This window comes from Ursus arctos, unplaced genomic scaffold (genome assembly GCF_023065955.2).
Source record: "Ursus arctos isolate Adak ecotype North America unplaced genomic scaffold, UrsArc2.0 scaffold_12, whole genome shotgun sequence".
NCBI lineage: Eukaryota > Metazoa > Chordata > Mammalia > Carnivora > Ursidae > Ursus > Ursus arctos.
This window is the reverse complement of record NW_026622786.1, coordinates 20,897,088-20,924,614: the sequence shown is the minus strand read 5'-3', so window position 1 is coordinate 20,924,614 and position 27,527 is coordinate 20,897,088. Positions and strand designations below refer to the sequence as shown.

The window sequence follows — 27,527 nt, the reverse complement described above, 5'->3', positions numbered from 1 at the left end:
TGAGTTTCTTGCAGACAGCATATCGATGGGTCTTGTTTTCTTATCCAATCTGATACCCTGTGTCTTTTGATTGGGGTATTTAGCCCATTTACATTCAGGGTAACTACTGAAAGATATGAATTTAGTGCCACTGTATTGCCTGTAAGGTGAATGTTACAATATATTGTCTCTGTTCCTTTCTGGTCTATGTTACTTTTAGGCTCTCTCTTTGCTTAGAGGACGCCTTTCAACATTCTTTGTAGGGCTGGTTTGGTGATCTCAAATTCTTTGTTCCTGTTTGTCCTGGAAGCTTTTTATCTCTCCTTCTCTTTTCAATGACAGCCTAGCTGGATAATGTATTCTTGACTGCATATTTTTCTCATTTAGTGACCTGACTATATCAGGCCAGTCCTTTCTGGTTGTCAGGTCTCTGTGAATAGGTCTGCTGTCAGTCTAATGTTTCCACCATTGTAGGTTACAGACCTCTTGTCCCGAGTTCCTTTCAGGATTTTCTCATTGTCTCAGATTTGTAAGTTTTACTATTAGATGTCGGGGTGTTGACCTATTTTTATTGATTTTGAAGGGGGTTCTCTGTGGCTCCTGGATTTTGATGCCTGTTTCCTTCCCCAAATTAAGGAAGTTCTCTGCTATCATTTGCTCCAATATACCTTCTGCCCCTCTCTTCTTCTTCTGGGATCCCAGTTATTCTAATATTGTTTTGCTTAATGGTATCACTTATTTCTCAAATTCTCCCCTCATGATCCAGTAGTTGTTTATCTCTTTCTCTCAGCTTCCTTATTCTCCATCATTTGGTCTTCTATGTCACTAATTCTCTCTTCTGCCTCATTTATCCTAGCATTTAGAGCCTCCATTTTTTATTGTATCTCATTAGTAGCCTTTCTGATTTTGACTTGGTTAAATTTTATTTCTCCAGAAAGGGATTCTCTAGTGTCTTCTATGCTTTTTTCAAGCCCAGCTAGTATCTTTATAATCGTTATTCTGAACTCTGGTTCTGATATCTTACTAACGTCTGTATTGATTAGGTCCCTGGCAGTCGGTACTGCCTCTTCTATTTTTTGAGGTGAGTTTTTCCATTTTGTCATTTTGTCGAGAGAAGAATAGATGAATGAGAAAACAAAATACTAAAAGGGTAACGACGACCCCAGAGAAATATACACTAAACAAATCAGAAGAGACTCAAAGCCAGGGGGAAAAGAAAAAAGAGAAAAAGAATATGATCAGGCTGGTGAATAGAACAGAGCTATACACTAGATTTTGGGTGTATTTAGGTTTGTCAGAAGAAACTGCATCCCAAAATTTTAAAGAAAGAAAAATTTATATATATTCAAAAATAAGGTTAAAAACAATGAAGGGATACAATATGACTATAACAATGAAAATTTAAAGATTTAAAAAAAAAGAATTGGTAATAAGTTGGTTGAAAAAGGAAAGAATAATAACTCCAAAAAAAAAAAAAAAAGGAAAAAGAAAGAAAAAATAAAGAAAATTAAAAAAAATTAAAGTTGAACGACTAAAGAATCATGGGAAAAAGCCATGAATTCTATGTGCCATATTCCCCTAGTGCTGGAGTTTTGCAGTTCTCATTGATCGGCAAACTTGGTCTTGGCTGGATGTTCTTGCTAATCTTCTGGGGGAGGGGCCTGTTGCATCGATTCTCAAATGTCTTTACCCCAGGCGGAATTGCACCACCCTGCCAGGGACCAGGCTGCTCCAGTTTGCTTTCTGTAGCTTTCATTCCCTGAAAGCTTTCCGTGAAGCTTTAGACAATGAGAATGGAAATGGACTCCTGATCTCCAGCTGCAGCCAAGAGCTCAGGGCCCCATTCCTCAGTGAGTCTCAGAGAAAAGCAGTCAATCACTCCTGTCTCGCTGGTCTTTGTCCACACTCCGTGCTCACCTGGCCTATGACCAAATGTTTCTGTCTCTGGCACATGCCCTGTTTGGAGACTCTAAACCCAGCAGACTCCTGCCATGTGCTCCCACGCTGCTCCTCCTGGGGGGAGAAAGGGGGTCTCCCTGGATCTGCTGCTTGTTGGGCCCCGGCTCAAAGAGCAGTGGCCCGATTGTGTCGCAGACCATGGTTTATGGCAACCCCAAGCAGAGAGCCCAGCCCTCGGCTCACTGTTTGCAGCCAGCTTCCCTATTCCAATACGTGAGAGCTCTGCAGCACTCAGGCACTCCTGGTCTTCCTGTGACCCCTAGGGTCCTGAGACCACACTGTCCCAGCGAGGGTTCCCCCCCGCCCCTCAACCACCAGAGTCACACCCCTCACCACAGCAGAATTCTAAAAGCACATTATAGATCAGTGAAATTTATAGCTAAACTATAATAAAAAACTAAAATATTACGTTACTTAACGGTTACTTGATTTGTGTCAGAACTATGGAAATCCAATTTTAATTTTTTAATCAAATTTTACATGTACCATGAATATTGGATTACTATTCATTCCAAGAAACATCCAATAATCCATTATTTAGTGTAGCATTTTGGTGCAAAATGAATAGACTGTGTAAAAACTAAACTGACTTATGTAAAACAAAGAATGTCCACTTCTACCCAAAACTTCTGAATTTTAATAGCAAATGGGCTTCAAGAGCAATGAAACATTTTTCCATTAATGAAACTATTATTTTAAACAGAAAGAGATGGAACTGCCTTATAATTAAGCTCCTCATGCCAAATTTATTAAATGTTCTAAATCAAACAAAAAGTTTAAGAATTTGCACCATTGGTAGGTCAATCTCAGAGCACATGTATTTTTAATAAAACTCTCTATTTTGTTTGCAATTGTTTATGTGGCTTCTTCATATGGTCAGCAGCTGGGAGTTACGTAACATCAAGACCACGAAATGTTGTACATAATTCTCAATGTTCTCCTTATGCAAAATCATAACAGAAGCAGAGTTAGGAATTTAAGCCTTAGATAAATAATGCATTTTAATGCATTCTGAGAGAAATGACCTTAGCGTTCTACAACAATACCAAAATACCTGAGGTACTCACAAAGTCTCTAAAACAATGACTAAAAGTACAAGAGTTGGTGCAGGGATATGGGATGACAGTTGACTCTGTAGGCTGCATGGAAAAACATGCATTTTAGAAACAGACCTGTTTGTGTCTTAACTCACCCTCTTACTGTGCAGTTTATTTTAATGTATAAAATAGGACAGTTAATACTAGTGTATGTTAGGCTGCAGTGACAAATGAACCTAAAACCTGAGTGGCCTATAAAAAGGAAGGGTTATGTGTTTGTCATGAATTGAAATTCTCTCATATCTGCTCACTCTGTGACACAGCCTGATAGGGAAAACACTATCTCAAAGTTGTGATTAGCTGAAACAGAGGGAAAGAGCTCCCACAAAATAATAATGCAATCCGGAAAAGACACATGTCACTTCCACTCACAATATATTGGCTAACATTCAACATATGTAAGCTGTGATGGAGTCCAAAAGCATTCCTACTGGGTGCCTGAGAAGCAGAGATCCAGAAACACTAGATGCAGCACAAAAGATTAGCACAGGGTTGTTGATAATTTACTAATAATCTGCATAAAGTTTCTAGCATAGTATTTATGAAATATAATGGCAAAATATCTGGAAATATTCTTCATTAAGGGTTGGTATTGAGCATACAATATTGGTATTAGGGAGAAAGAATAAAATAACATTATCTATGAGCAGAATTTGTTTATACTTTATAGTCTTTCTTATGTTAAGTTTCTTTGATGAACATATTTTAAAAATACACAAAGGATATAGTTTTTTTTCATTTTTAAGTATTTATAATGACATTACCATGCCTTGTCAATTATCCAGCTAACATGAAATCTAGAAATTTAGTCAGAAAATCTAAGAACTTATGTTTCTAGATATTATTTGGATCTTTTCCAAATTTATTAAATATGACAGGAAAGTTCATATAGCAAAGCATTAATTAATCTTCAAATGAAGAGAAATCAAACAATAAATTTTGTGGTTCAACTCTTTACATTTTTGACAATTAGACCCAGAAAAGTAATTTTCTTTCCCAAGGGCATGCAATTATTTAGCTGGTGGGAGTGGAAAAATAATGTCCATATTTTCTCACTTTATTATTAGTGAGGGAGATAGAATGACTACAAATATGTTCCAATTTCTCAAAGTTCTGTGCCTTCTAAATTGTTCCACACAGAATAGTATGTATAGTATTAAAACTCCTAAAATGAACAAAGAAAATTTACTACTACATTTCCAAAAGTCTGCAAGACTATGAAAACTACAGTTTAATTCCACTTGTATTCATTTAATATTTATTATAGGCAAAAAATTATATGTTCCCAGAGCTTATTTATCTTCTAACTGGAAGTCTGTACCATACATAGACTTTTAAACATTAGAATTTAAAATTACCAAAAAAAGAGAAGTTGATACATCTTTTCAAGGCATTTTGTTTAAAACCAAGGAATATGGCTGAGAAAAGATTTTACAATCATAACCATATTTGATATTTACTTAAATGCAAAAATTTGCTTACCACTTACCTAAACTGTGCATATCTCTGTTAACTTAAAATGAACATCTGTAAATTAAAACAATACTAAAACACATACCTAGTGATTCTCCAATTAAATCCTAAATCCAGTGAATTTAAAGGACTTACAAAATATACATAAATATATATAGTACTGGGGAGATTTTTTAGGGCACGGCAATTATCATTCATACTTTTAGAAGTAATACAGAATGGAATTTTTTTTCCAGAGGGAAGAGTTATATTTTCCATTCTCCTACACTTCAGGCTTGGATAACTGCCGTAAGTTGGGACATTCTAATCCTTGTCATATAATATTACTCTGGCCAGGTCAACTGTTGCAAACTTTCCCAGGATCAGAAACTGATCCTTAATCCCTGTTGAGAGATAAAGCTGGGTGATATGAGTTGTGAGATAAATACAGACACATTGACTCTGTGGTCAACACTCATAAACCCTCTACTTTATTGCATCTTGCTTGAAGCTAAAGAATTACCAAGTGTCAGGAATGCAATGAAACTACAAGTTTTGTAAGAGGCAGGTGAGTTTGTTATCCTGACATCTGAAATCTAGGAACAAGAATTCTTAACATTTACTTGTTATAAAACAACTGTAAGACTGCTTAATGTAATGGTCAATAAATCAAAACTATGTTTAAAAAAGTAAAACTAGAGTCTATAGCTAATATCATGCTTAATAGTAAAATGAGAAATAAGACAAGGATGTCAACTCTAACCACCGTTATTCAGTTTCACTGGAATGCCTAGATAGTTAATAAGGAAAGAAAAGGCATACAAATAGGAAAGGAAGATATAAAATTTTCCCCATTTGTCAATGACAATCTACATAGAAAATCCCAAGAATCTACAAAACAAAAACAAAGACCAAAAACAAAACAAAATAAAACAGAACTTTCTAGAACTAATAGTGAGTTCAGCAAGGTCTCAGTATACAAAATCAACATACAAAAATATATTTCTATACAGTGGCAATAAACACAAAGAAACAAAAATTAAAAAAAAATACCATTTATAATAGCTCAAAAATGAAACACATAGGTATAAATCTAATAAAACAAGTACAGTATTTGTATACTGAAAATTACAAAACACTGATAAAAGGAAACAAAGATCTAAGTAAATGAGAAGACATGACCATTTCTATGATTTTGAAAACTCAATGTAGTAAGGATGTTGACCCTCGCGCAACTGATCTATAGGTATAGTGCAATTCCTAACAAAATTCCAGTAACATGCTTTGAAGATATTAAAAAGTTTATCCTAAAAATTATATGGAAAGGCAAGAAAACTAGAATAGCTAAAACAATTATGAAAAAGATGAATAGGGATGCCTGGGTGGCTCAATCAGTTAAGCGGCTGCCTTTAGCTCATATCATGATTCCAGGGTCCTGGGATTGAGTCCTGAGTCCCTCAGCAGGCTCCTTGCTCAATGGGGAGCCTACTTCTTCCTCTACCCGCTGCTTCCCCTGCTTGTGCATGCCCTCTCTCTCTCTCTCTCTCTCTGCCAGATAAATAAATAAAATATTTAAAAAAAAAAAGAAAGAAAGAAAAAGATGAATAAAACAGGATGGTTCTCTAACTGATTTTAAACCTTATGATTTAGCTACAGCAATCAAATAGTGCAGTACTGACAAAGGATAGATACATTGATCAATGAGACTGAATAGAGGATATAGAAATATAGCCAATCACTACCACAAAAATACAGCCAATTGCTTTTTTTAACAAAGCACACAATCTATTAAATGGAGGAAGAATTAGGTGCCTGGGCGGCTCAGTTGGTTGAGCGACCCAATCTTGATTTCTGCTCAGGTCAGGATCTCAGGGTCTTGGGATCAAGTCCTGCATCAGGCTCTCCTCTCAGAGGGAAATCGGCTTGGGGATTCTCTCTCTCTCTCTCCCTCTCCCTCTAACCCTCCCCCTGCTTGTGCTTTCTCTCTCTTTCTCTCTCTCTATCTCACATAAATAAATAAATCTTTAAAAAAAAATGGAGGAAGAATAGTTTTCTTAAATTGCTGGAACAATTGGATAAATATCGGCAAAAACCAAAACAAAACAAAATAAAAAACAACAAATAACAACAAAAGTCAATCTAAACCTCACATTTTATACAAATATTAACTCTAAATGGATTAAGTATTTAAATGTAGAATATAGAGCAGTGAAACTTACAGAAGAAAATGTAGGAGAAAATATGGAGGACCTAGGGGTAGGTAAAGAATTCTTAAACAGGAAAAAAAAAAAGGACAACAAAAATTGATAAACTTACTTAAAATTAAAGATCCTGTAAAGGGACTCCTGGGTGCTGAGTTGGTTAAGCATATGCCTTCGGCTCAGGTCACCATTCTGGGGTTCTGGGATCAAGCCCCAAGTCAAGCTTGCTGCTCAGTGGAGAGCCTGCTTCTCCCTCTCCCTCTGCCTTTTATTCTGCCTGCTTGTGCTCTCTATCTCTCTGTCAAATAAATAAATAAAATTTTTTAAAAAAGATCCTGTTAAAATAATAAAAAAGCGATTTAAAATGGGAGAAAATATTTTCAAACCACATATCTGAAAAAGGACTCATATTTAGTGTATATACAAAACTTTCACAATGTAATAATAAACACAAACACAAACACACACACACACTCACGATCTAATCAGAAATTGGGCAAAAGACCTGGAACATTTTACCAAAAAAGAATATACAAATGGCATATTAGGACATAAGCACATGACAAAATATTCAACATCATTAAACATTTAGTGAATTGCAAGTTAAAACCATGATGAGATATTACTACAGTTAATATGAGTTTAAAAATAGTGACAATAACAAATCTGGTTAGGATATGGAAAAATTTCATTATTCAGAGATGGTTGGTGGGGATGTAAATATAAATGGTACAGCCACTCTGGAAAATAGTTTGAGAATTTCATTTTAAAAAATACACTTTTCATACAATCTAACAATCCCATTCCTGGTCATTTATCCCAGAGAAATGAAAACTCACATTCACATACACAAAAATGTACCATGAAGGTTCACAACAGTTTTACTTGTCATAACCCCAAACTGGAACCAACCTAAATGTCCTTCAAAAAAACTGTGGCACATTCCCATGTAATTTAGTATATCACAGAATACTACTCAGTAATAAAAATGAACGAACTATTGATATACCCAAAAACCTAATAAAATATCAAAAGAATTACACTGAGTGAAAAAAAATCTCCAGAGATCACATACTGTATGATACCATTTACATAATATTCTTGAAATGATAAAGCTATAATGGCATACACAGATTAGTGATTGACGAGGGCTAAGGACATGGAAGAGAGGGATAAACGATGGCTGTCATTAAGGAAGGAGTAACCTGGGGGAAATTTTTGTGGTAATAGAATAATTCTGTAGCTTGATTACGGTAGTGGCTAAATAAACGTATATATGTTATAAGCTTGTATAGACGTTTACACACAAAAAACCGAGTGCATGCAAAACTGCTGAAATCTGAACAAGTTCTGGGGATTGCACCAATGTCAATTCCCTGGTTTTGCTACTTACTGTACTACAAGTGTTTGATGTTGCCTTTAGGGGAAACTGGGTAAAGAGTACATGTGACCTGTCTTCTACTTTTGTAATTTCCAGTGAATTTATAATTATTTTAGGTAAAAAGTTAAAAACTGACTGAGAATAACAACAACAACAACAACTAACACTGTCAATAATGTTCAGATAGAGGAATATACACAAAAAATTCATGCCAGGCAGTGTAGGCTGGCTAGAGGTACATAGGAGATGTGGCTATAGAATACTTTGATACTAGTACAAAGAAAATAACATAAACAGATATAATATTTACAGTACCATTAGGTTAAAGAAAGTATTTATTTATTTTTCAAAATGTTCTTACTTTATTTATTTTTTTAAGGGTTTTATTTATTTATTTGACAGCGAGAAAGCGCACAAGAAGTGGGAGCAGAAGGCAGAGGGAGAGGGAGACGTAGGCTCTCCTTGGAGCAGGGAGCCCAATGTGGGGCTCTATCCCAGGACCCTGGGATCATGACCTGAGCTGAAGGCAGATGCTTAACCAACTGAACCATCCAGGCACCCCCAAAGAAACTATTTAAAACAAAATTACAATGCCGAGGCTAGCAGAGATTTGTTTCCCCTGGACAAGAAATACCATGAGGTATCAGATTTGCACTGTATATTTGGGAATCAATTTAATATTCACTCAGTGAAAAATAACAAGCTTCAGATAATTATTTTATTTACAGTAATATTATTGTTCTTAATAATGATATTTACAATAAAAAAGCATGTGTAAATCCTTCCTTAGTTTTTTATGAGTCTCAAGGGGTTTATAAATAAATTATGTTTTGTTAATCCTATCAAAGTTTGCAAGATCCCCTTAGCACACGCAGTGAAGATTAAATTGGAGTTCACAGATTTGGTAGAGAAAAAATTATAACCCAGATTTTCTAGTTTTAATTTCAGAATTTCCCTATTGCTACAAGTCTGACTCCAATGGCAATATATAGCTTTTATTTATAATAAATAATATTTTGCCAGTGTATTGCATTGTAATAAAGATGAAATTATTTACAATGAATGTTACAGTGAATTATTTATAATTATTTACAATATTTCTTTTTTTCTTTTTTTTTTAAAGATTTTATTTATTTATTTGACAGAGAGAGACAGGCAGCGAGAGAGGGAACACAAGCAGGGGGAGTGGGAGAGAAAGAAGCAGGCTCCTAGTAGAGGAGCCTGATGTGGGGCTCGATCCCATAACGCCAGGATCACACCCTGAGCCGAAGGCAGACGCTTAACGACTGAGCCACCCAGGCGCCCCTACAATATTTCTATATTTACACATTCTTTGGATTTGATTCCTAAGGCTTAATATTTAAAATATAAGTACACTGAAAAGCACATTCTTTAATGGAACTTGGGATAAATTACTTTCTAACTGAAGAATACTCACATTTGAGAACCTTTAAGGTCTTGTACATCTGCGTTTGTAGTTTGGATCACAAAGTCACAGAATATAGCATAACGTTTTATTTTATACAACCAGTAAAACAATTCATATAAAATATAAAAGCAGACAGCTTATGTTATTCTACTTTAGTGAAAGCATCATGAAGGAGAAACAGGCGTGATGATGGCCAGCCTCTTAAAAGCAAATAATAAAGATCAGTGAAATATTTAGGAAGATTATGTCAACTCTAAATTGTTCTTATATGTTATACCAAATTGAATGTGGAGAACATAATAGGCTGTTATGTGAAGGCAATGATTCACTAAAAGATGAAATAAAATGATAAAATGCATTTTTACATAGAAAATTAAAAAAAAGCTGCAGTCACCAAGAAAATGCTCATCAGATTTGTTGCTTCTCCTTGGATGTGCCATTTCAGTTCCCACGTGACATTTGGCATTTTTTATCTTGACACAGTACAGTCTTAAACCTATGACCTTCCAGAGAGCTTAGCAGAGTAAGAACTACTACCACAAAGTTAAGGGGATAATTTAGTTTTTCAAATATGGTTTGGATAAATGTCAAGACAACCTATTACCAATGTAAAAACTCATACGGAGAGCACCTTCAAAAAGTTCCACTTCATGACATAAAGAGGAAAACACTCTGTGATCAGTATTTGATGAATAAAAAAATATTTTGACTGAACTTTTTTTTGTATTTATAAGTTCCACAATGTGAATTCAATTGGGATATAAAAATCTGATAACTTGACATTTCAAGATTCATTAAGCCTAAAGAATTGTGAATTCATCAGTGGGTGAATTTTTTGTTTACTCCTCAGTCCACTGTACTGCTCTCCAGATGACTAGTTAATAGAAGCCAGCAAAAAGTGCATTTATATTTATCTCTATAATAACAAATAGCAAGCTAATAAACAACAGAACCAAGAACTGAATTTGGTTCTAAAACTTAAATAATGAAAGTTAACAAGTAGAGCTAATAAATTAAGATTACTAGGTGAGGTTGAGGTCACAGGGGATAAGATCTCTCATACATTCTTCGATATAAAAAGAGTAGGATTGGTAGCTTGAGAACAGGGGCTTTGGAAAAAGAAATATCTGAGTTTGAGTTTTTGTATTCTTTTGCCATGAACATGAACAATGCATCTTACATTTCCAAGTCTAATGTTCCTAAGCTGTAAAAGTATGTCATAAATCAGACCAATCTCATAGGAATGTTGTCAGATTTCAATGACTTAATCTATTATAGTGTTTTTAAAAACACCTAGTACAAAATAATTTAACTATCAATAAGTCTTAGCTATTTTGAGTCCTGCATTATCCCCAGAAGAATGGAAAAATATTAATATTCTCTAGACAGTGTATACCCTCTTAGTCCATTTCTACTGATAGACACCTAATCTGATAGGTTTTGGGGGGGAAATTGAGAATAAAACACAAATGATCTTATTTAAAAATTAACCTCTTCAGGGCTCCTGGGTGGCTCAGTCAGTTGGGCATCTGCCTTTGGCTCACATCATGATCCGGGGTCCTGGGATCCAGCCCCACATCAGGCTCCCCGCTCGGTGGGAAGCCTGCTTCTCCCTCTCCTCCCCACTTGCGCTCTCTGTCGCTATCTCTGTCTCTCTCTCTAATGTGGATAAAATCTTTAAAAATAAATAAATAACTAAAAAATAAAAAAATAAAAAAAATAAAAACCTCTTCAGGCGCAAACCTAATTCATTCTTTGGAAAATACTTGTTTACAGTTACATTGTTACAACATTAATAGTTTTTCTGTAAGCAAGTTGGTAGTGGAACTGAACATAGTTTGGGGTTAATGTTGATTTTGCTAGATGATAAAAATTATTAGAGATCTAATCATATTATGGAAATTAGTGCATGCTTTTTGTGGAAAATCTGAAGTGCAGAAAGGAGAAAATTGGATTCATTTACTATAGTTTATAGCCTGTTATTTTTTTTTAGTTAATTTTTTTTGTGAGCATTTTTCCATGTCATTAAATTGTCAACAAAATCCTCATTTTTAATGGCTGCATAATGAATCCAGTGAATTCTGAAAACTACTTTACAAGCTGTGTAGCTTCTTTGAATCTTAGTTTCCTTGTCTGCAGCTTGGTGGTGATAATAATAGCTACCCCAAAGGCTTAGTGTGGGGACTAAATGAGGCAATGCTTGTGACAAAGCTGGAATGGTAAGCTAGAATACGCTGTACAAATGTTAGTTATTATTAGCTCTGTGAAGACACTAAGAAGAAGAAACAAAACATGTGATGGGGTGGATATTGGCAGGAAAAAAAAAAGCTTTGACTGACTACTATTTTATAGCTCTATCCTACTTCAAGAGGAGGAATGGATTTCATAAGAAGTTTTGTTTTTGTTATTGTTTTTTTTTACTTCTGCGTTAGTATTGTTACAATATAAGTAGAATAAACCCTCCAAAAAAGATAGAAGGTAGAAGAAAAGTCAAAGTCTACAAGCAGGTGGAGAGCAAGAAGTAGGAAGATTTACATCAAGTGGTTACCCTCTTTTAAAGGATTAAACCATATTAAAGCAGATTCATTCAAATATTTTTATTTGTTAAATTTTTATTTGCATTCCAGTTAGTTAATATACAGTGTAATATTAGTTTCAGGTATAAAATATAGTGATTCAACATTTCCATACAATACCCTGTGCTCATCACAAGGGCACTTCTTAATCCCCATCACCTATTTAAAACATCACCCCATTTCCCTCCTCTCTGGTAACCATCAGTTTGTTCTCTATAGTTAAGAGTCAGTTTCTTGGTTTGCCTCTTTCTCTCTCTTTTTCCCCTTTGTTCATTTGTTTTGTTTCTTAAATTCCATATAGGAGTAAAATCCTATGGTATTTATTTTACTCTGACTGACTTGTTTTGATTAGCATAATACTCTCTAGCTCCATTCAGGTTGTTGCAAATGGCAAGAGTTCATTTTTTTTATGGCTAATAGCCCATTGTGTATATAGACTACATCTTCTTTATCCTTTCGTCTGTCAGTGGGCATGTGGGATCTTCCCATATCTTGGCTATTTTAGATAATGCTGATATAAACATCAGGGTGCATATATACTTTTGAATTAGTATTTTTGTATTCTTTGAGTAAATACCTAGTAGTGCATAAGGTAGTTCTATTTTTAACTTTTTGAGGAACCTCCATACTGTTTTCCAGAGTGGTTGCACCAGTTTGCATTGTCACCAATAGTGCAAGAGGGTTTCACTTTCTCCACATCCTCACCAACACCTGTTGTTTCCTGTGTTGTTGAGTGTACACATTCTAACAGGTGTGAGGTGATATATCATTGTAGTTTTAATTTGTATCTTCCTGATGATGAGTGATGTCGAACATCTTTTCATGTGTCTGTTGGCCATCTGTATGTCTTCTTTGGAGAAATGTCTATTCATGTCTTCTGCCCATTTTTTCATTGGATTATTTACTTTTTTAAGTGTTTTACAAGTTCTTTATATATTTTGGATACTAACCTTTTATCAGATATGTCATTTGTAAACATCTTCTCTTATTCAGTAGGTTGCGTACTAGTTTTGTTGATTGCTTCCTTTGCTGTACAGAAGCTTTTTATTTTGATGAAATCCAAATAGTTTATTTTTGCTTTTGTTTCCCTTGCCTCCGAGGAGACATATCTAGAAGGAAGCTGCTACAGCAAATGTCAAAGAGGTTACTGCCTGTGTTCTCCTCTAGGATTTTTATGGTTTCAAGTCTCACATTTAGGTCTTTCATTCATTTTGAATTTATTTCTTGTGTATGGTCTAAGAAAGTGGTCAAGTCTCATTCTTCTGCATGTTGGGGTCCATTTCCCCCAACACCATTTGTTGAAGGCACTGTCTTTTTTTTTTTTTACATTGGATATTCTTTCCTGCTTTGTCAGAGATTAATTGACCATATAATTGTGGGATCATATCTGGGTTTTCTACACTGTTCCATTGGACTATGTGCTTATTTTTCTACTAAAAAAGAGAACTATAGGCCAATATTCCTGATGAACATGGATGCAAAAATTCTCAATAAAATACTAGCAAACTGAATCTAAAATACATTAAAAAAAATCATCCACCACAATCAAATGGTATTTATTCCTGGGTTGCAAGGGTCGTTCAGTATTCACAAATCAATCAGTGTGGTATACCACGTTAATAAAATAAAGGATAAGAAACATATGATCATTTCAATAGATTCCGAAAAAGTATTTGACAAAGTACACCATCCATTCGTGAAAAAAACCTTCAACAAAGTCTGTTTAGAGGGAATAAACCTCAATATAAGAGGCCATATTTGTAAAACCCACAGCTAACATCATCCTCAGTGAGGAAAAACAGAGCTTTTCTTCTATAGTCAAGAACAAGACAGAGATGTCCTCTCTAACCATTGTTATTTAATATAGTACTGGTAGTCCTAGCCACAGCAATTAAACAACAAAAAGAAATAAAAAGGCATAAAATTGGCAAGAAGGAAGTCAAACTTTCAATATTTGCAGATGACATGATACTTTATATAGAAAACCCTAAAGACTCCATCAAAAAACTGCTAGAACTGATAAATTCAGAAAAGTCACAGGATACAAAATCAATCTACAGAAATCTGCTGCATTTCTATATGCCAATAATGAACAAGCAGAAAGAGAAGTCAAGGAATCAATCCCATTTACAATTGCACCAAAAACCATAAGATACCTAGGAATAAACCTAACCAAAAAGGTAAAAGACTTGTGCTCTGAAAACTATAAAACACTGATGAAAAAAATTGAAGATAACAAAAAGAAATGGAAACACATTCCATGCTCCTGGATTGGAAGAATAAATTTTGTTAAAATGTCTGTATTACCCAAAGCAATTTACATATTTAATGCAGTCCCTATTAAAATACCAAAAGTATTTTTCACAAAGTTTTAGAATAAATAATCTTAAAATTTGTATGGAACCTCAAGTATTTTTAAATATTCATACTTATAACTTAATTTCTGGAATGATTTGAGATATATTTTGTTTTAGAGACCATCAAAAAGCAGGGGCCATTCTTCATCCTACTGTAACTCCTGCATTCTTTTTTAAGTAGTCTCCACACCCATGCTGGAGCCCCGTGCAGGGCTTGAACTCACTACCGAGATACCAATGTGCCCCAGTTGCTATATTTCTTTATTTTGACTAAATTCAGTATTAAAAGATATTCATTTGTGGAGGGGAATATTTTAGTTTTATACTTATGGGGTGAATGGTCTAAAAGAGAATTCGTTTGTCTCAAAAATCTCTTGATAGTGGTTTTTTTTTTTCTGTAAAATACAGAAAAACATTAGGGCAGTTTTTGGTCTACTGTTTCTTGGGAATTTTCAAAATGTTGAAATATATCAAAGAGTCACCCAGTCAGTTTTATTGCTACGTGCAACCATCTGCTTTATTTTAGTAAAGTTCAATATAACTAAAGATAAGCCTTGTGTACCAAAAGCAAATCATATGTATGTAATGGGCTGAATGATATAAGACTGAGTTCAACCACCAGTTCTTCTAGTTCTGCTACCAATTTAGGCAATGACCAGCAGCAAACCAATTAAACATCTCTGCCTCAGTTTCTATTTTTGTAAAATACATTCTTTAATATTTAACAATAACATTATTTTTATAATTGTACAATTCTTATTGTACATCCTAATTACAAGTACGTGAATCCTTATTTTATATCATTTAAGTATAGTTGGCATTTGCTTATAATGAAAGTCAAGTCCTATCCCATGTATACAAAGCTTTGTTTTGTAGTCGCTTGTCATTTAAAACAGAATTTATGACAAGTCTTCCCTCTATCTCTTTCTTAACCTCAATCATACACCTTTTTTTTTTTTCTTTCTGCTTTTGTGGTCCTCACTGAACTCCTCTAAATCTTCCCTGTGTTTTTTTCATCATCATCATCATCATTTCTCTTTTCAAACCTTCTTTTTTCCTTTTAAAGAGACATAAAAATGTGGTACAAATGTAACTGGACTTGGCTTCATTGTTTTGAAATTACAACTTGGGTTTCAGGAAGGCTATTTACATTAGCTCAACATGTCTCTAAAATTTGTGTAGAAAAATCAGTGTGAAAGATAAAAAAAGATGACTATTTTTTCCTTTTGTGAATTTTAGAAGGGAAAACTTAGGAATGATATATGAACAGAGAAACAGTGTTGTTCTGAGCATCGTATTGTTTACATTCCATTTGGGGAAATATGACTTACATGGCGAACAATCGAACCTCACACACAGTTGAGTCAACAAGCTATTTATAGAGCGGGTGATAAGTAGCTAACCAACTGCTCCAGATGTGTTGGTGGTCCAGATGAGAGTTGTAGTTTAGAGCACAAAGTACCTATGTGATCTATTGTGCTTCCAAAGACTTGTTCAAACATTATGAGCTCCTATGAAGAATGGATGGTATGTTGGCCAGGTATTAAATCTGTCAAATTCCTTGAAGATAGTTCGGCTTCCAAAGTGGACTCTGTAATAAAGTTAGAGAACCTAGGATGGAGCAAAACCCAGATAAATGGGTCCACTATATGAGACTTCACTCAATGTCTGAATAAGTACTTGCATCTGAAGACCTTTCCAAAGGAGGCAAATGTGATCCTGCTTAATTGAGAAAAGCCTCTGAGAAAGAGTAATATTTGAGCTTGGCTTCGAAATCTCATGCTTTCCCAAGCTACAAATTGCTACAATACCTTGGTAGGTTTTATCACATTATTTTTGTCTTTTCCCAAATGATTCAAAATAGTATTCTTATTACATGAATTCAAACTAATTTTGTTGTGATTATTATTTTTGGACTCCGAGCACCCCTAAAATGGTCCACAAGAATAGAGTTGGTCCATTTGTTGCTTTATTTTCAGCTCCTGGCACTTTGTGTTCACTAAATAAACTAACCTTTGGGTGATACAGAATGAATTAATCTCAAGGAGCTTTAAAACCCATGTTGCAAAAGCTGATTTGTTGAATTTCTTTGAACAGGCAATCACTAAGCTGAGAATTGCTCCCATAGTTCTTTTTTCCTATTCTCCAAGGTCACATGTGCTCTATGAAAAACAGAGGTAGCCACATTTATATAGACCAAGAGGATTTTTAATCTCCATCCCTCGCTTTCTGGTCCAAAACTTCCTTCTTCCTATCTGGAATTTCTTGTGTCTAACCAGAGTGGTTATTGCTTAGGTTTTCCTCTTTTTTTTGCCTTGAAACTGATCAATAACTTTGATATACTACTCAGATTTTAGTTCTGGTTTTGGTTTTACTTCTGAATATGGCTGCTTGGATCACCCATTTCAATGACCTGCACTGTGACACCCAGACTAAACCAGCTCAGCATCTCTTCCCCAGTTCCACTCCATCCATAGCCCAGGGAAGGACAGCTCAGGACTCCAGCTTGTATGGAATTACAGAATTTGGCAGGTTTGTTCTAAGACTGTGATTCACTTGGGACTGCCCCATGGAGCCTGAAGGCACAAAGAAAAAAATTATCAACTCCTCCTTTTCCTAAGTTCTAACAGTTACATAGAGTCTCTAAAGTGTTCCTAGTCATGTTGCAGAATATTCCAAAGAGGTTTTAAAGTGTGAAAAAATAATCACTGTTAAAGAGTTTTAAATGATTCTTCCTTTTTTATTTATTAATTTAATAAATTTACTCGGATAATTTAAATATATTTTCTGATATAATTTTCTAGCATCTTGAAGCTAGTTAAGAAGAACTGATTTTGATTAACTGGTTTTGTTTCCATCTCTGCATTATCTCGCAATGAAATACTGGTTGGCTGCTTGCTTGCTGTGGTGCATAGCTTTATTTGCCTCTTGATTTCTGACAAAACACCTCAGTAAAGAAGAAAATCTATTAAAACTCTATTCCTGATTTGTTTCCTTTATAAGAAATACGTGTGTAGTATTTATATAAACTTTTAGGCTAGATGTTTTCTCTTAGTTCCAAGATTCTTCAAATAAGTGTTTTCCATTCTTTTCACAATCAGAAATAGTAGTTTTTTTAATAGCATGGTTATATTTATTAATAGCTTTTCTCAAACTCATATTTTGGTATGTCAAAAGCACTTATCTTTATTTTATGATATCCTTTTTGTTTACAATTTAAAAATATTATTAGGAAAAGAAGAGAGATTCTAATTAACGTTTTTGCTGTCCTAGAAAATCTACAGGGACTGTTAGGTGAAAAAATCACTGGCCTATACATTCTTTCCTGAATTCCACAAAATATATTTCCAATAGCCTATGGAAATGTAAAACTTAATAAATTCGAAATTGAACTTATTATTTCACCTCTAAGCACCCCTTCCTCAAATTAGTTCTCATTCTATAATCCTTATCTTTTTAAATAGTGTACATTGTCAATTAGAAGCCTTGTCTCATCTTCAGCTGCCATCAAGTGGTTTTTTTAATTCTCCAAAATCAAATCAATCACTAAAAACTGTTCATTTAATGTCAGAACTGTTTCTTGAATCTTTTCCTATCAATTTGTCCTTGTGGCCCCTTATTCTCTGTCACTCAGATTATCATATTATAACTATCTCTTACTTAGATTATTAAAATCATGCTTAGCCACCAGAATTTCCTTCAACCTTCCATCTTCCATGCAACTATTAGATTTTTCTTCTTATAAAGTAAATCTCCATTCAGTTTTTCAGTAGTCCATCATTCTTTTATTCTTCCACTCAACAAATCAAGCAACACCATCCTTGAACTTAAATTTGATTTCGCTTCCCTTTTTAGGTTGCCATTAGAAACTTTCAGCCACATTTATGACTCATTCACTGCAAAAGTGTAAATTCAATACTGAATGCATTGGTGCACTAGCTTCATTGCTCACTCCATTTTATATGATCCCCTCTTGTTTACTTTTCTATTTGGTCTCATCATTGTCTTACATTATGAGTAACTTCATAACCATGATTATGCTATGCCACGAGATGAAGCCTATATGAAGTCACTCATGAACATTTCCAAACCTAACCTTACTTGCTTCAAAAATCATTCCGGGCTCCCCATCACTCATAAGATAAAATACAAACATCTTAGCTTGGCTTCATTGTCTTGCCTCTACATTCCTGAGCATCAAGTCCCACACCTTGTGTTCAGAAACACATGCTCTGAGAAGCACAATTATTTCACAACATGCAAGTAAGGATTTCCTCACGTAAAAGTTACAGTGTCAAGTAAGTTTGAAAAGTGGCATATAGCACATTCTCCTTATGAAGATCTTGACTGCACAATTGCTTAAATAGTAGTATTTTTCAAACCTGAGGACCCTAAGAATCAACTAGGACATTGTCAAGAGTTATGGATTTTCAGGCTTATTTGAAAGAAGATTATGAATCATATATCTGAGGTGAGTGCTATAGTTTGAATATTTGTGTCCCCTTCAAATTCATATGTTGAAATCCTAATACTCAATGTAATGGTATTAGGAGGTGTGGCCTTTCGGAGAGCAAAGCCCATGAAGGGGATTAGTGCCTTTATAAAAGAGGCCTGATAGAGATCCCTAGGCTTTTCTATTGCATTAGGACACAATGAGAAGTCTGCAACCTGAAAGATGGCTTATACCAGAACACAACCATGCTGTCACCCTGATTTCTCATTTCCCACCACCAGAATTGTGAGGAATGAGTTTCTGTTTATAAGCTACCCAACCTGCAGTTTTTGGTGTAGCAGTCTGAACAGATTAAGACACTGAGTTCATGAAGTCAGTGTTTTGACTAATTGACCTAACTTATGTTTATAATCAAGAAAATTTAAGAAACAGTTGTTAAAATTTGTGAGCATTCTGCAGGAAAGAAACCTTTCTGTCTTGTTGTAACCCAGTGTTTGTCATACATATTTAGATATGGACATCTTTTTTACCTGACATCTAGTTCTTCTCAGAAAACATCTTTAAGAACTCTGGTAATGTTATTCTCTTTATATAATTTTTTTTTTTTCCTATCCGGGAAAATTCCTGGACATCCTTCAAGATGCAGCTCAAAGCAACTTCCACGAGGAAGACTTCCCTGGCCTTTCCTACATAGCTCCAGCCCCAGCTTATAACATAGATCTAGTCACATTGTTTTATTTTAACAAGCCCATTTCCTTCCTTTAGTGTCTGAGTAACTTGAGGGAGCAGAACACATACACACTTTATATGATGAATGCATATGATGAATAAATTAATGAATGACTCCATGAATGAATGGCAAGATATCATCATCGAGCTTTCTAGAATAATTATGGCTCAATCAGCACAATATAATCAGAATCAGTGTCAAATTCCAGTTTTATTCTTTATACCAAGCTAATTCATTATTGGGGCATATGTTAATGTACAGTGATCTTCACATGTAACCTTGGAAAAACCTATTCCCAAATTTATGACTACCACCATTCACTATGTCAAACGTCTCTTCTAGACTTTTCTTCTTTGATCAAATCTTTCCTGGACTGCTTTGATGTTGGAAGAGTCAATGCTTTCTTGCTTTGTCATCTTAGGCATTTACCGCATTCCTCTTGAGCTAATTAAGCTTAAGTATATTTTTAGAATTTATAACAGAGAAGGAACAATTTTATGAAGTATTTGTTAAGGCAGATATCTTATACAGAAAAGCTGCCTTCAATATAAGATTATTCTAATAGTTTTTAAACGACCTCAGTATGGATTTAAAATATGGATCCAGTATTTTTTGAAAAATTTAATCTTTGGTTTAATTGCTTTCATATTTTTATACAAATATTTACCAAATACCTCCTCGTACAAATGAAGAAAAAAAATTTTAAAAGGAGCAGTCACTGAAATTCCATTATGATTTTTAGCAAAAAAGAGAACTATAATTTGTATCAAAATAAAGCATTTATTCTTGTGGGGTCTATTTTGGCATTAGGATTTCCACAGAGTTACCCAAAACAATATGCAAGTTTTATTTTCTCTTCTCTAAAGTGCAGACATGCACTTTAATATCCTATTGTTTGTTTCTCAGTTTTAAAAATATTTTTAGAATAGGATGCATTTTGATCAGTGAATGTAGCTAACTATACTGAAAACAATTCTAAGTTTAGACACTAAAAAAAATAATCTAGGATTTGTTTTGAGAAATTGATAACTAACTCTACTGAAGGAATTCTTAAAAATTCCACTTCACCCTTTAAGGCAATCTGTGCATATGTTGTTATCAGTAATACACGAATTAACAACTTTATAAAGCATATTACTGTTTCTCTAAATTACTGGATCATCTGTTTTTGAGTGAGAAGACAGACTTATCTGTTTTTAACCTGCAGAATTCCTACAACAGAGCTTTACATATAGAAGATGATAAACCTCTGTTGATTTAGTTATCTGTCAACTTCATTTAACTACTAAGTCACCCATATGAAACATACGGAACTCAATAAAAGAGCTATCTTAATCTATGACAAAGGAAATGAGTGGTGAGATGAAAGGTTTAAAAAAATAATAAGTAAAAGAATTAAGAAGCTAAATGTAAAATGTCCTGTATAAATAGCAGAGACTTCTGGATTATTTCCAAGTAGCCAAAAAAGATTCTTCTGACTGGAAATTTATTGCATTGGGTTAGACAAAAATGTGACTTATTTGTATATCTTAATAGTATTTCATTTCTCATAAGCCACTTATGAGCAGTGGTAGCCAACACATACACAAAGAAGCCACAGACAAGGAGAGAGAAAAGACACATTCCATTATACAAATGCATGTCCACTTGGCTTGGTTTCTAGAGCAATGTGGGAGCACACTAAAGAGGCTCGCAAAGGTTTGTCGGCCCTACTTTTACTGATACAGGGAACCACCTGCAGATGGTGTCAAGGTTATGGGAAGTCACTTGTGGTGTTTCTATCAGCATGCATTAGGTCGCTCAATTTCTGATTCCAGATTCTATTCTTCTATTATCCAAGGCAGGTGTGGTCAGTTTCCTTTGGTCTTGATTCATTGGCTCTTATTCATGGAAAACTCTCTGGTGTTTTCCCCAAGAAAGGATAGCAATTCAATTCAATTTTAGCCATCTAATTTGTTGTTAAATTAGCTGGCATGCTATGTCATAGGGAGTTATATCATTGGATTCCTGAACGTCCTATTTCCCTTTCTTTTCTTCAGATTCTTTTACTTTAACCTTGCACTCTGTGGAATAAAATAGCGATGTCTTTTACAGTAATGCTTATACCTACTCACAGAAATATATTTTACATGCTCCAGTAGGCACATTATAAATTGGTTCCTTAGAAATCCTAAGAAACATTCCTTGATATTCCATTTTTAAGAATACATCTCATAAATTAAATATGTGGGGTTTAAACTTACTTTTGAGATAAGTTTTTTAAAAAACTGGAGTTTTACTAACTTCTGCAAAATTTGTATTAATAGTAGTTGGAAATTTAGGGTGTTTTCCTTTTTACTGTTTCTGATTTTGTATTTCTAAGTCTTTATGCTCTGCTGCTGCTTTCCTATGATCTTTGTTAATACCCTAAGTGCGTCACCTAATTTGAAACAGATTTGCTCCTGTTTTCAACTATATTCAGTTTGTGGGTTAAATATATGAGATAGAAATAACTGCACAAAATGTGCATTTCTAAGACTAGACATTCCAAGTAGGCCTTTGCAGCCAAGAATGTGAGTTAGTCTGGGCAGGAATGATAAACTTGGGTTCTTTTAAAGTAATAACAATGGGTGTGAATCCCGAATTTAGGAGTTTATCCATATAGTTTATATGAAAGGTTGTATTTGAAGAAGACTGGATTTGAAGGCTCTTGTATTAAATGTACCCAAGCACAAATATGATCAATGTGTGACGTAAGACCACACATGCCAAAAGTAAGTGATGCACAAGGAAATGTGGTTAAACCTTCTCTGTCCCTGTCCAGCTGTCAGTCTCTGGTGTCAGCCACTTTATTTTAGTTGGGAAGGAAATAGGAAATTAGAGCAAGTGAACACACACGTTTGTTCAAAAAAGAAGACTCTGAAACAGGATGTACATGCTGTGGTTAATAACAGCAAAACACCCCTAGGTTTACAATTCCTGCCCAGACTAACTCACATTCCTATCTGAACAGCCTAGTTGGAATGTCTCATACCAGTAACCCTGCAGGCAGAAGCGATGGGCACTGACAGAAGAATGGCTTCCACATGCTTTCAATATGGTGGAAGTTTTAGGTGACAGATTGATTCCATTGGCCACCCCCATCATTTGGGAGGAGCACCAAGGGAGATACACTTTCCATAGATCTAGGTCTGTGTTGTAGGGGAAAAAGTTCAAATAACAAAACTGAAATGCTGTGGTAATAAATCAATGAAGCACATTCAGTAGCATGTGTGAAAAATCCTAAAGAAGTGAGGCAAGAATAAGTGGTTTAAACATGCAACTGAGCTACAGTGTAAAAAAGTCCTTACCTAAAAGAATTGTCTTCCATTATTGTAAAGAACAACTAGCCCTTAAGCACAAAATAAATGACATTGCTATAGTTATTTACTCTTCAACATAGGGACAAATAAATTCTCAGATGATGTTTCTCAAATCAAGCCTACACTAGGAAGCCTAAAATAGGAACATATAGCGATATGCAGCAAATCTGGGGCATTAGGCTTACTTTATTCCACTTTGGAGAAATAAGATGGTTTAATGTAAAATATTTAGCCTAATCAATCAGTCTATATTTCAAACTATGTGCTACCTGAATTCTTCAGCCACAGAAGTTGGTTTGACTAAAATTAGGTCCCCAAAGTAAGGAAAGGTAGACTGGTTGACCCTATTTCAGATCTCCTCTATTCCTAAGGTTCAGGGAGATTAGGTAACATGCCCAAGATTTCACAATCAGAAATTCAAAGGTTTAGCATGAGAATTCAGAAATTTTACTCCAAATGGCCTCTCTCCCATCTCACATATTCCAAAAGTTATGATTCAATCCCAATTCAGCCACTGACCATACTAGAGTAAATCACATCAGTTTTAGGACTCTCCCACTAATCTCTCAGTTTTCACTAGAATCAGGATGGGCAGATTATTGATCTTACTTATGATTGGTCTCCAAAGCCCTACGCTGGCATGTAGGCAGGCTGAAGTCATTTTAAATTTCATCGATTTGCATATTCTTATAATGAAAGTGTATTAAATCTACTATGGACCAAAAAATCAAAGTGAGCACATCATGTGTCTTCTCTCAAAGTGTTCACAGACCAATGCAGAGATGGACAATAAAATGAACAATTATAGTTAATACACTAATATATAAACTTTTTTTTTTTAGAAAAGAGCAAAGATACAATTCTAAATAAAACTAATAAAGCTAATATTTAACATCTGGCAGAAAAAAGGTAGCCAGTGAAGGTCACTGCAAAGAAGCACAGGAGAAAGTGCAGAGATGAAGGCAGGGCCAGTTAGCATCTCTTTCTGTCTTCCTTGTGCCCTCCATAAAAGAGGAGAGTTTGGAAATTCAGTGGGTGTGTAGCTTCAGTGCGTTAATAACTATCCAGTTCCTTACAAATGATTCACACTATATTTTTAATTACATTATTCTTATTCTATGAAATAATGCCCCCATGATTTATATAATTGGGAAATTATATTTGGGATAAGACTTAGACATTTGCCCCATTTTAACTAAATTATATTTAGCAAATAAAACTATGCATGTATTATTCTAAAATAATATACAGTTTGATACCTGTATATTTAAATGTATAACCCAGAATTTCCTTAAATAGCAATCTGATTTATTCTTAAATAGTTAGCAAATAAATATTAAATATTTAGCAAATAAAACTATGCATGTATTATTCTAAAATAATATACAGTTTGATACCTGTATATTTAAATGTATAACCCAGAATTTCCTTAAATAGCAATCTGATTTATTCTTAAATAGTACACTGTTTATGGATTCTAAAAATAAATTTTCAAGGATTTGTGTTAATACTTCTGAATACTTCTTAGTGTGGCAAAAACCTGAATATTATGCATATTACTGGACTGTATAGTCTTTCCACTATTTCTAGTACTACACATTTATATCCCAGCTCAAGAGTATTGACCAGTGGTTCTCTGCAATGAAAGAGGAGGATAGTGGAGATTTAGACTCTATTTCCATCTCTGTTAATAGCTTGCCTATAATCATGGCTAATTCTTCATTCAGGCCCAACATTTATTCAATAAGTCATAGCTGGAAGCAATGCACTAGGATAGGCATTATAACAATCTGAAGGCTGATGAGCTGTGGAATCATCATTTAAGAATTTGGCAGCATAGCAGGGAAGATAAGATTAGCATAAAAATAACACAGGCTATACATTAAGTGTAATAAATCTGTACAAGTAAAATGCCATGAGAACTTTTTAGGGAGACTGATTTCCAGCAGTGGATACCAGGAAAGGCATGTTAGAATAGAAAATAAAAACACTTTTCTTTGCTGCTGAGACATATCATTGAACCATTTTTTGGGGATAGAGTTTTAGGTAGTGCTACAGAGAGTAGACTACAATTGTTATTTTTAACTGCAATAACTATGAAATTGTAGGGATCACTGTAAAATATATTTTTATTCTTTGAGCTTTTAGGAAGCACTGAACAATGAATGTCAGAAATCATTAGATAATGTAGATTTCATATGCATTCAAATATGTACCCTCCAATATACCTTAGTATTTCACAATTACCAGCCTATAATTTTTTACCTAAGTATATATATTTTCAAATTACAGCTTGTAAAATAACCCTTTACTTATTTAAGACAAAATTATGATACTCCAACTAGCTATATCCTAGACCAAATTTTTCTGCCATTTTTTTGGCACCTGAAAATAAAGCAGCTACCTTTTCAGTACTGAAAGAATACTTTCTTTTAAAGCCATAAAGCTGTATTAATAGAATCCCAAACATTCCATAGTGGTGGCTCAACATGCTAAAATGTGAGTTCAGAAAGCCCATTTTGATCTAAACTGTTTACACTGATTTTCAGCAGGGGACACTGAACAAGGGTCCACAGTTCAGTTCTTGAAACTGTGGTCTAGGTAGTGAACCACAGGGAGGTTGACTGGCAACTTTCAGAATGCCAAGGAGACAGGGCAAAGGGTTGTTCCTGACATTTTTCAAATGACTTTCTAAACAGAACTCTTCTATTACAGTTTTTGAAAGAGGGTTTCAGTAGTTACAGAACAAGATTCAGAGGTGAGGAAGTTGCTATTAACATGGTGAAGAACTGCATTTGGTGGGCGGGATCAAGAATGAGAAGGAGAGAGGGGAGAAGGGGACCAGGAGAAAAGAAAGCCATAGACTAGTGGAAAAAATGACCAGTGACATTTTTTATCAAAGTGTCTCATGTGATAGTTAATACAAAAATCCAATAAACACTGGGTTTTCTAAGATAGAAAAGAAAACTGTATCATTAACCCAAATATTCACTTTTACCTATGCAATCAGAACAGAGCAGTCATATTTAACAAAATGGTGCAGGTAAATATTTAGACAGCATGACAACAGTCCCTGGAAAATCTTTCTATTAGTTATCCCTCAATAATACTTTCTTTATATAGATTAGCAAATAGTCTTGAGTTGCAAATTTTGTGAGAACTTCACTGTCTTTTCAGAAACAAATTCAGATTGAAATGCCTTTCTTACAGAAATTAAGGATTCTTTGAGAAGCAACAGGCACTCATGCAGAAATAACTTGTCTCCTTTGTAGAAATTATTTATCTATCTTACCAGAAGGGAAATTCCTGTAGAGAAAACCCTGTACTTTATCCAGTTTTGATACCTGAAATTTACCACAATATTCAACACATAATAAGCACTCATCAAGTTGGACGAATGGAATTGCAATGTCCATACAGGAGTAGAAACTACTTCCATTTAACAGCCACCAGTCACAGACATGGGACTCAACTCTTTGTCTGGAATGGAGAAGAGTTGTAACTTATATATATATATATATTTTGGGTGCTTTCTGAACAATGTCTTTCTTTATAGTCATATCACAAACTATGAAATTCAGCTGGAGAAAAATCACAAATGAAACATCTTGCCTGCTAATTCAGCCATGGCAATTCAAATACGCAATTGAGTTTTGGAAACCAGAGCTTTTTCATCCACCTGATTGACACAGAATTATCAGTTGACAGACTCATTACCACATGGTTATCAACTTACTCAAGCAAATGAAAAGTTCATGAATACCTAGCAGTCACGGCAGATGTTAACAGAGTTTGGCAGAGAGATTTAAAACGTATTACACACAAGTTTTCCATTTATTACAAACTTTTCACTTTACTGATATGAACTGCAGGAATTGTCATGGTTTTCTCCCTTTGTTGTTTAGTCAGCGTTCAGTGCAAAATAGTTCATTGCTTTCAGTCCTTGCCAATTTTCATAAGGTGCAAATATTTATTTGGCATAAGTGAAGTAGAGCAGAATGAATATTTTTATACAATTTCTGACTAGAAATGGAACTACTAAACAGGTCAAAAATAAGATTAGAATAATATCATAAAGGTATTCTATACTGAATTTTTAATAGGCAACCCAAATCTTGGGATTCCTACTATTGGGAAAAAGTGGGTATTATTTTTGCCATTTTAAAGTAAACACAAAAGATATATATTTAACCAAATCTAATTAAGAGAAGAAAGTGTATTGTTTTCTACATTATTTTGCTGTTTTTTCCTCCTGATTTTCTCTGTATTTGCACCATCTTTGCTTGGGACAGGCAAGGTGAAAGGGTTGAGGATGGAGCAAAGGAATGAGGGTTTGAATATGTTGTAGCATTCATGCAATAAATACCTCTGAGCCCCCAGTGTGAGTCAGGCACAGGGGACATAGCTTTGAATAAAAATTGTCTTCATCACTTACAATTTGCAATGAATTAAAAAAACACCTCCTGTCAAATTACTTACATTTAGATTCTCATATTATCTCTCATGGACCAGTGCAACCAAGATCAAATAGATAATGTGTTTTTTATGGATACAATATTTCTACAACTAATA

At 34.5% G+C, this 27,527-nt stretch overlaps 1 protein-coding gene across 1 annotated transcript in view; it reads right to left on the bottom strand.

The window, feature by feature from the left end:
• The window catches only part of COL11A1 (collagen type XI alpha 1 chain), a 561,059-nt gene that overhangs the window by 251,500 nt on the left and 282,032 nt on the right, over positions 1–27,527 (bottom strand). Inside the window, exon 5 of the mRNA XM_057310420.1 lies at positions 6,804–6,986. The gene's annotated coding sequence lies outside the window, so the exon portion shown is untranslated. The remainder of the gene's footprint in view (positions 1–6,803; positions 6,987–27,527) is intronic.